This window comes from Equus caballus, chromosome 2 (genome assembly GCF_041296265.1).
Source record: "Equus caballus isolate H_3958 breed thoroughbred chromosome 2, TB-T2T, whole genome shotgun sequence".
Lineage (NCBI taxonomy): Eukaryota > Metazoa > Chordata > Mammalia > Perissodactyla > Equidae > Equus > Equus caballus.
In genome coordinates this window covers 31,532,105-31,542,221 of record NC_091685.1, presented here as the reverse complement: position 1 = coordinate 31,542,221, position 10,117 = coordinate 31,532,105, and the positions used below count along the sequence as shown (strand labels likewise).

The window sequence follows — 10,117 nt, the reverse complement described above, 5'->3', positions numbered from 1 at the left end:
TCCTACTATCATACTGGAAGCTCACACTGCGGAGAAATAAACTAGCAACTGTCATATATTTTTCTCAATCCTCTTTTTAAGGTGAAAAACATGTTACGTTAACAAAAACAAAATTAAAGATAAGAATTTTCAACACAAGACATGATGAATCATCAATTTGGGTTTGCTATCTTACTAAAATTATTTAAACATTTATTGATAAGCAGGATCACATAAATTACATACTGAGCATTCACATAAGTGTTCAGCTGCTGGAGTAGTTACTCAAACTTATTTCTTCAAGGCTATTATGTTACACATCTAAAGACACTTAAATATTCTGCCCGACAGAATCTTTGGGTAAATTTTAAGAAGCACTTATCATTACTGTGACCCATTTTCCAGATTAAAATATAAAGCAACACTAAAACTGCTACACAAATGTCATTTTTAAGAGAGGAATCATAGTGACTTTTCAGAAAATATTGATCAGATGTGTTAATAATATAATATTTCACATCATTAATAATCTCCCTCTGGCAGACATTTAGTCTACACTAAATGAAACTAACCTTGGAAAAATTTTCTTCAAGACAGCTAGTTTTCTTGGAGCCAGATCAACTGATCAGTTATAAACTCAAAGAAATTACTTGAGAACCTAGGCATGATGAATAATAGGCCTTTAGCTCTTCCCTAATAGAACATCACTACTGTCCTGGTGACCTTAAATTCAGGACCGGTGAGTACTGAGAATCCCCGATTCTACTCTGAAAAGCAACGGACCAAATTACACAGAATTCTAGAAGCAAAGTGTTACAATCCTTAAGAATTAACAGGCTTTTAACAAAAATGTTGGTATCTGTTGATCTATATATTGTTTTCCAAATGGCTCAGATTTTCATGAAACACAACAGCAGAAAATACCCTGAATAATCTAAAACCATTATTATTTTACTTTTAAAAAAACGGTTTAAAACCACCTTTCTTTCTGTTTCAGGGAAGACAACATTTTCTGTAAGAGTGCATAAGGAAAGTAGGTTCTCCACACCACCAATCTTAGGGCTAAGCATACTGGCTTCTCTATGTGTAATTCTGTCTCTCGCACACACACACATTCAGGTCTGAAAAGTGAAGCCCTTTAACAAACTCTTCCACTATGTCCTTCAAAAAGTAGAAGGGCTGAAATCCAATACTGGATGATGGGAATGGTTTAATAAACCAACACTTAAAAAACTTTTAAGCACCAGATAGAACTCAGGTATGAAGATAAATATGGATTTTGTGAATAAAATATGTAGGAGTGAAATTTTTAATTTTTAAGTCACTTGGAAAGTGGCACCTCTTTCCAAATTAAGTACAAGCTCGCCTACGTAAATAATGGCTTTCTCAGAGACCAAAATCCAATGATGTTTTGGCCTAAATTTTTAGAAACGAAATGATGGGAGAAAAACAAAACAAATGACAACTGAACTGTCAACATCACACACACAAAACACCCTAGCAATCCAAATTAATCTGGGACGAAATTATATTACTTTAAATTCAAATTGGTTGGCTTTATTTCAGCCATAACAGAGAGCTTTAAAGTAAACATAAAACATTTCATTCTAACCTCACATTAGGCTAATTTCTAATCTAGTACTTAACAGTGTATATTTGGAGTCAGGCAGAGTCAGGCAGAACAGTGTCTGAACCCCGGCTCTGCCACTTTTAAAGATAGGTGACCACTAACTACATATAACAAATTACTTAATCTCAATCCCTGAGTTCCTCATACGTAAAGTAGGGACAATACTATCTACCTTACAGGATTATTAACATGATACACAGAATGTAAAGCAATTCCTGAACACAGTGCCTGGTACACAGTAGTCACACAACAGTTAGTATGTATTATTAACCCACAATGAAAAAAAAGCTTGGCGTAAGAAAAACAGCAGAGTATTTGTTTTTCATACTTCGTCTATGTTTTTATTTTTCAAAATAAAGTTTTAGAGTTGACAATCAGATTATTTCATCACAGTTATCAGGAATTATCTTTTAGCCCCTCTTTATATAATGGAGATACCTGCCATTTCTATTCTTCAAGAGCATTTTCCATCTGTTGATCTTAATCTGTATAAATTATTTTTAAAAAGTCACTTTTAATGATTTTTTTTCTTTAATCTGATGCAGATTTTCACCATCTAAGATCTACTTTGAACTAACTGGTGAATGTTATAACCTTTTTTCAAAGTTAGAAGTTTCAAATAAATAAAACCACATGGGTATTTTTAGTAACCGATTAACCTCCCCCTTCTGAGCTTTCAGAAGTTATTTTTATTCTATCTTCTATGACTCTTGTTGTAACCCGTTTTCTGTACTAATTCCTAAATACACATGCCAGGACATTTCCTCAAGTGACCTGATCTTTTTTGCTTTTTTCTTCCAACTGTTATTTTCCCTCAATTCCCTAAAACTATTAAAGCCTGTTTTTCTAAATTCATTTTATTTTCTTGTCGACTATGCTCCTAACCTTTCTTTGGGATCCTAAGCATATTAACATTTGCGGTGGCCTTTACCAAAGTTTTTAATCTCCAATTAGATCCAACTAGATCCTGCAAATCATTGCAAACATTTGTTATCTTTTCCACTAAGGTCTACTCTGAAATTCCCGCCAAAGATGAGATAAACAATCTATGACCTTGCTACTGCAAGTGTATTCAGGGACACTGGCATCACCTAAGAGCTTGTTAGAAATGCAGATTCTTTTTTGGGGGGAGGGTGGTGGTGATGAGGAAGACTGGCCCTGAGTTAACATGTGTGCCAATCTTCCTCTATTTTGCATGTGGGACACTGCCACAGCGAGGCTTGATGATCAGTGTGTAGGTCCATACCCAGGATCTGATCCTGCGTGCATAAACTCAACCACTAGGACACTGGGCTGGCCCCCTACAGATTCCTGCACCTCATCTCAAATCTACTGAATCAAATCTGTATTTTAACGAAATTACCAGGGATTCCCATCCACATTAAAGTTTGAGAAAAACTGTTGAGTGGTGAACTGTGACCTAAACAGTGTAAACTAGACAATTAAAACAATCACCAGAAGTTCTTTCGAAATTATTTTGATAAATGCAACAAATGGTCTCATCTTTTTTTCCCACATTTTGGAAAGTCAAACAGAAATAACATTACAACTAACAAACATACCTACATTACTCTTCATGATTTAGAAAGAAGTTTCAATAAGAATATATATTGTTGGTTGTATTTTAAACAGATTAAATTGTTTTCCACACCAATTCAACATAGCTTACATTTAAATATGATTATCTGGTAAGGTTCTACTTCTCAAAAGGAAGCACGGAAAGTTTCAATATGACAAGCCAATGCTAAACATGTACCATCTAACCAAAAATATTTAGTTATACAACAATTTGCAAGAAGTATACCCAAGACCTTCTGACCAAACTAATTTGAACAACAGAAAAATATCTAAACACCATTATAATCAATAGGTTCGAATGAAACCAGAATTTGTTTTGATAATATTTTGATCAATATAAGATACAAAATTTCCAAAAGTGATTTAGCTGATAAAAACAGTGATGGCCTTCTAAAATACATTAATCCCTGCTTAACCTACTTAAAAACCTAGGGAACTGAAACCTGCAGATTTAAAGGATTCCTGGTTGAAGTACGAGATTAATCCTCCAAGAACACCTGTATAGGGATGTTTCTGTCTCCTAATCTATTAAAAAAGTGCTTGATATGAGATCTTCGATAATGTAGTATTTCCTTATTTAAGGAAACATTTTCTCCTTTACATTTTTGAAGACTGAGGTTGAGCCCCTTTGTTGGTCAGTTACCATATTGACAATACTGATCCTCATCTTTACCCCTGTGGAAAAGAATTTTAAAGTGATCAAATCTCATTATTTTAAAAGGCATGACTAAACTGTACAATTTTATGACTAATTTAACCTTCTGCCCTGTTAATAAATGGAGTTAGGCCTAAAAATCACCCTCTGGGAATTTTAAGTCAATAATTGAATTAAACACTACTCATTAGATTTTTGAGGAAATGTCTATACACAGTCATGATTTCAGTCAAAAGTTTCCAGTCTAAATAAATAGAAATATGATTTTTTTCATAGCTATAGGCAGAAGATATTCCCCTATGTGAATATAATACTCTCCACAGGAAAACAGCTAATAAAATTTTGTCATTTCTAAAAATAAACTAAATAAATTTAGAGCTTTAGGTAGAGCCAAAAGACACTAATAGAGCCTAACCTTAAAATGATCAAAAACCTTTATTTTTGGAAAAAACATACCATGAATTGGTTCACTGCCCCACCCCCATCCTGTCCCACTCTACCCCCAGGCTCTGTTAACACCTAAATGTGCCCAAGTTTAGATATTTCTGCTGTTAGAACATTCCCTCCTGTCTCAAGAGAGCGATCTTTGTTTTGGGACAAAAGGAAAAGAAGCAAAAACAGTAAACTCTTTCTGGAAAATACTGACTTACGGAAGGCTCCTGTCTACTGTTTTCGTATCTTAAAACAATAAGGTAATCACTTTTTCTTCCCTATATCCCATATTTACTTAACAGTCTTCATCCAAAAGAGACAAGGCAGAAAATATTACTACTATTTCTAAATAGTTTCTTACTCAACTTGTTTATGGATCATTAGGTCTCCAGCACTTTCCTCCTAAAGCATTTTGTTATTAATGGTACAGTCTGTGGAGGAAGGAGCACATTACTTCAAGTAAATTTCCATTCTGAGTTGAACTTCTACCTTTCTGACTCGTAAGGAACTAAGTATACCCTCAGGGAAAAGTAGTCCCAAGAAAAACTACTTTATTAGAGCTATCTTCAAGAGAATGGCATGAGTATGAAAACAGAAACCCTTAGAAAGTTTAAGAAATAAAGAGAAGGCTCTCTATGTGGTATTTCTTGTACACTGGAGATATTTTCTGATGATGCATCTAAACACTCCAACACAGCCTTCCTCAAATATTCTCTCACCACTTCTCCTTGACTTGCTGGCACGTCACGTTAAGGGGTCAAGAACACTGGGGGAATAAAATGTCTACTGAAACCACTGTACAAGTGTTTCCCTTTGCCCACTTCTTTATGTTTTCTAAGATCATTTCCAATGTGGATATGCCACAAGTTCATCAGAAAATCTTTTATGGCAGGCTGTTATGCCAAAGTCAATATTCCCATCTGATGCCTGTGGACCCAGTTCTGACCCCAATAACGCTACTTCCTGACACTTTAATAAACCCCCTCGAATTCAGTCCTTTTATTTTTACTACCCCACTCCTTCGCTACCTTCCCTTGAACAGGTGCCCAATATGCAGTATTAAATTTGAGGACAGGAACTCCATTTGACTACGAAAGTCTCAATCAGAGAACTACTGAATCTGTTTTGCACAATTAAACCCATCACACCCCACCCAAAATCACCAACACAACATTTTGAACATGTTAGATTTTATTAAAAATATTTAACATTTTACAAATATTTCAATACAGTTATGATACCTGAACACTGTACCAAAAGCATGATTTTTATTAAACTGCTGATTAAATGGTCTTGCAAATGTTCCTACTTTAATATATTCATGTTACTGTATGCATATCAGCAATGTAATGTTTGCAGGAGCTTTCAGTTCAATTATAGAAATAGCCTTATAACATAGTACTAAACATCATAATAGGATTCATTAAAGTACAATTCTACCTATATTACTGAACAAGCTAGAGAAGTCCCTTTTGTCCAAGCATCATAAAGGAGAAATCAAGATTAGCAATGTTCATGGGATCCTGACAAAGTTTCTATATAAAATGAAAGCCCTTACTTATATTTGCGGAATTTAAAATTTCTGCCACAATGCCGCCTCCTTTTCTGGTCCCATGAAACGTACTTTGTTGTTAGTGTATAAAAACCAACAAATTTGCACTGCATTTTCCTTAACTTATATGAATTCCACAGAATTGAGTGTTCCTATTGCTTACTTTAAAACTTCCGAAGGAGCACATTATGAAGTGCAACCTTTAAAGTTCTATACTTTGACTTTTCTATCACTGATACATGCATAAAACATGTCAGAGGAGAAACAAGTGCCTTAACACAATAATGCAATCACTGCAATTCTTAAGGTGTAACTTCATTGTATCGATGTATAGCTAGTCTACAGCAAGCTTACAGATAAGGGTTTATAGTCATGACTCAGGCTAGCACATGTTTAACATCTAGGAGATTCTTTCTAGACTGATACACCCAACCAACAAAGAAGGCATAATACTGAGGAGGTTTTTCAGTCATGAAAATCCATAATTACTTTTAATCACTGCTTATGCTATATTACAATTATTTTTTATATGGTATGGTCAGAAATGCCTAGTTATTAAATTTAATTTCCTCCATTTATACTTTACGATCATGGAATCTCTTACTGAGTATGAAAGATTTTAATCTTTAGCAATCATGTAAAAACTGACTCTGAATTCTACCCATATCTACTAATTCCATCGGCTGCCCTGGGTTTCAGATAAAACACAAGTTGTTGATAGATTCGTGTTTCTGCTATGTTCAAGATTCTAATATTCTAGCTAGGTAATTTCCTTTTGACTCAGAGTCATTATTATTAAATGTATCTTTAAATTGAGTCCACTATTGTTTATCAAATTGCTAAAACTTTTAAGTTTCATTTTACAATGTTAAGATGTCTTTTGGAGGATTTTAAAAAACAATTTCTCCCTCTATTCTATCAACACTTTCCTATTTTTACTAACATTAGTGTGCAATAAACATCTCTTAAGATGCATTATATGCTAATCTAGCCAATAAAAATAAAATATGATGTTAATACAATGAGGATATTAGGGGGATTTAAATCATAGTAAAATAAAGCAAATTTATTGTCTCTCCAAGAGACTTTATTTAGAATCTATTCTGATCACTTAAAATATACCCTGAGTATTTCATTACTTCATACTTGCAGGCCCTTCCTGCTAATCTACCAATCTGAGAATAAAGAGTATGAAGTACTTATTACATGTCCCTATTAAGAACAGAATTACTTAAGGTCTTATTTTACAAGACTGACATAAATGCCCGCTTATGGTACATGGGCATTCTCCCACACTTAAAATACCCCACTACAGATAAAAAAAAAAAAATAGGAAAAAAAAAGTTCTTACCAACAATTCCACTGGTTATCGTCCCCAGCGAACCCCACCTAGCAAGTCGACATCATGACATGTCAGGTCAGGGCAGCCTCAACCTCGCTTCCCTGATAGTCAGGTGATAAAAGGAAGGAGTTAAAACAGGAAAAGTACACTTGCAGATTTCTGGATAACATCTGAAAATGATTAAAAAGTAAAAACAAAACAAAAAACCCAGAGCTTCTGGTAACCTCTAAATAAAAAATATATATGTATATATATATATATATATAAAAAGAAAAAAAATTCTCTAGAAAGATTAACAGTAACTACTTCAAATTAAATATTTGTATTTAAATTACTGACCAGTACATTAAATATACATTTTTAAAGCTTGGTGTTTGTATTTTAAAAATAAGAATAATCAACAAACTTCTAATGCACAAGTAAACATGCCTGGTTAACGGATTTGTCATTCTGGATTCTCTAGTCAGTCACCCAATCCACCGGGTTACTCAGAACTAAGTTAACAGAAGCTCCCATTCTTAGAGAAACATAAACACACTTATAAATCCAGTGCACTCTTTCTATAAGGCTTTTTCTTAGCTGCTCACTTAAGAGACTCCAGATAATAAAGGGCAACACTAACATTAACATTTCTTCTACATACTTCAGTTGGTTTTCTTTAACAGTATCGGATAACTCAGTATAATAAAATTCTCTTTGGAAAATCAGAACAGGAAATTTTAACATATTTAGAAGTCTTTATAAATGGCAAGTTAACAGCCTTATAGCAAGTATCACTGGAAGGGTTTGGTTTTACAAATAATACACAATTAATAAAACGTAGGTATGATTATCCAAATGGGCAGGAGGCAAATGATGTAATGAGATTCAAGAATATTATATGGCTTTATGCTAGAAATGGAATTTTATGTCCCTTGTATTTTGGAACTTAAAATATATAATTTATTTTGATGCATGCTAACCTTTTCAAAAAGAGGGTTCACCTCCTAAGTCAGATTTCAAAATCAAATGAGAGAAAAATTACCTACTAACAGAAAGCATTGGGCTTTCTCATGCAGAATAACCCCAGTAACTAAAGAAAACTAAAAAACAAATATGCTGAACTCTTTTTGTTTAAAAAAACTACAGAACCATAGTAACTCAACTTCCATATCAATTGACCAAATAAACATGGATTTATTAGAAATCTGGCAACTTATTAAAACTTTTTTGCTTTTAAAAAATTAAAACTGTCATTTAAATACATACATTTAAGCAACTGCTATAAATGAGTGATCAAATAAAAATTAGCATTCTTTATTATGGGGAAGGGGTATATTTGTGTCAATCTCAGGAGGGTATCTATAAAAGAGATCTACCTCAATAAAAAGTAAATATATTTCCCAACAGACATTACTGTACCAGGCTCATAAGTAAAACCAAACGAACTAGGTTCGGGAAGAAAAACGATGGCAGAACAGGAAATAAAATTTCCCAGAACTCATAATTTGTGCCTATTTAAAAAAAAAACACCTAAGCAAATTTAGAATAAAGACCTCCCTCAATTGACATTTTTCAGGTTTACATATTAGATTTCTTTCTGTGAAAAGTTAAGCTCTGAATCTATTTTCTCTGAATGCTGCCACAGTAAAAGTTTCAAGACATCAAGAAGAGAAAAGCTCTCAAGTGATATTTAATGCTTCCAAAGTTGTTTTTCTGTTAAATAAAATAGCCAGAAAAAAACCTATCAAGTAATATTAGAGGAGTATTTCCATAGATATGTTTTTAATTGGTGAGAGTAAAATAGAATTTGCAATTAAAGGAAAGGATTTTGACAGGGAACCCATGTTTTGTTCTTATGCTTTCACTAGGGTTTCTATTTTAGGATGGGTGGGGGAAGCAGAATAAATTACTTCTTCAGTATCACTTCTAGTCCCGTTCCTAATTTTCTTCACGAGAACTTTGTAGCTGGTACCACCTAATTTTTAAGAAATACAAACAACTCAAATTTTATTTGTAGACCCTTTCTTTCTTCCAAGAAAAATCAGGGTTTTATTTAAGTCTAATTTGTAGTTATAGCTTCAAATTGTATTTTCAAAGTTTAAAAGCATCATTTAAAGAATGTTTGGTGTCTTTACTTGCATACATGGGCGTAAGAACAACTGGATCTAAGCTTCACCAAATAGATACCCATGTGAACTTGAAACTACTATAAAACAAACTATATGATTCCTCTATCAGTTTCCAAAAACATCATAGGAATATTAAAAAGGCCTGTTAACTTACTGTCCTATGTAATGAGTATACTTTTAACAAGAAATGAGATATAGACTTTCATAGGGAAATATTAATTTTCTTACTCAAGATCAAAAGAGAAGCCATGAAACCCAAAATATGATCTAACCAAGCTCACAAGGAATCAAGTGGCTTACAATTTTGAAATCTAATATTGCTGTCATAAAAGACACCAAACAGGAACAAAACGCAAAATAGGTGTGTCCATTTTAATTATTCCCAATGGCTAATTTTTATAATTTAAAAACAGTTTAGACCCACCTAAGAATAAAACGGAAGGGAAAATTTTATGGTAATTTGAGAGTGATCCAGACTTATCTACACTGTAAAGTTTGGATTCTTTTGTTCCTCTTATTCTCAAGCAAAAAAAGTCATTACAATAAATCAGAATTTCTAAAGGAAACAGGGAAATAGAGGTAAGACTTGGCCAACAAAAACTTTAGCCATTAGGGAGAGTAAAAAACAATAAAAATAACAGGTATTTAACAGAAAAGTGAGAAATACGACTACTGGACATTCTTAAGCCTCTTTTATAAGGCATGAGTGTTTCTCAAAGCAAATTTACATAGCAATAGGAAACTATATTCCTAAACCAATAACTAAAGTGGTAGTCATGATCACATATACTAAACTGAGTTTAGTCCGCAGTGCAATTGACGCCACAGTACTAACATT

General features: G+C 33.3%; 1 long non-coding RNA gene across 1 annotated transcript; it reads right to left on the bottom strand.

The window, feature by feature from the left end:
* Positions 1-1,923: 1,923 nt before the first annotated feature.
* Positions 1,924-7,315, bottom strand: LOC138923209 (uncharacterized). Its single transcript, XR_011436516.1, has 2 exons — positions 7,178-7,315; positions 1,924-3,862 (listed from the first exon to the last, which is right to left on the bottom strand). It is a non-coding gene; the product is annotated as an uncharacterized lncRNA (long non-coding RNA).
* Positions 7,316-10,117: the final 2,802 nt, after the last annotated feature.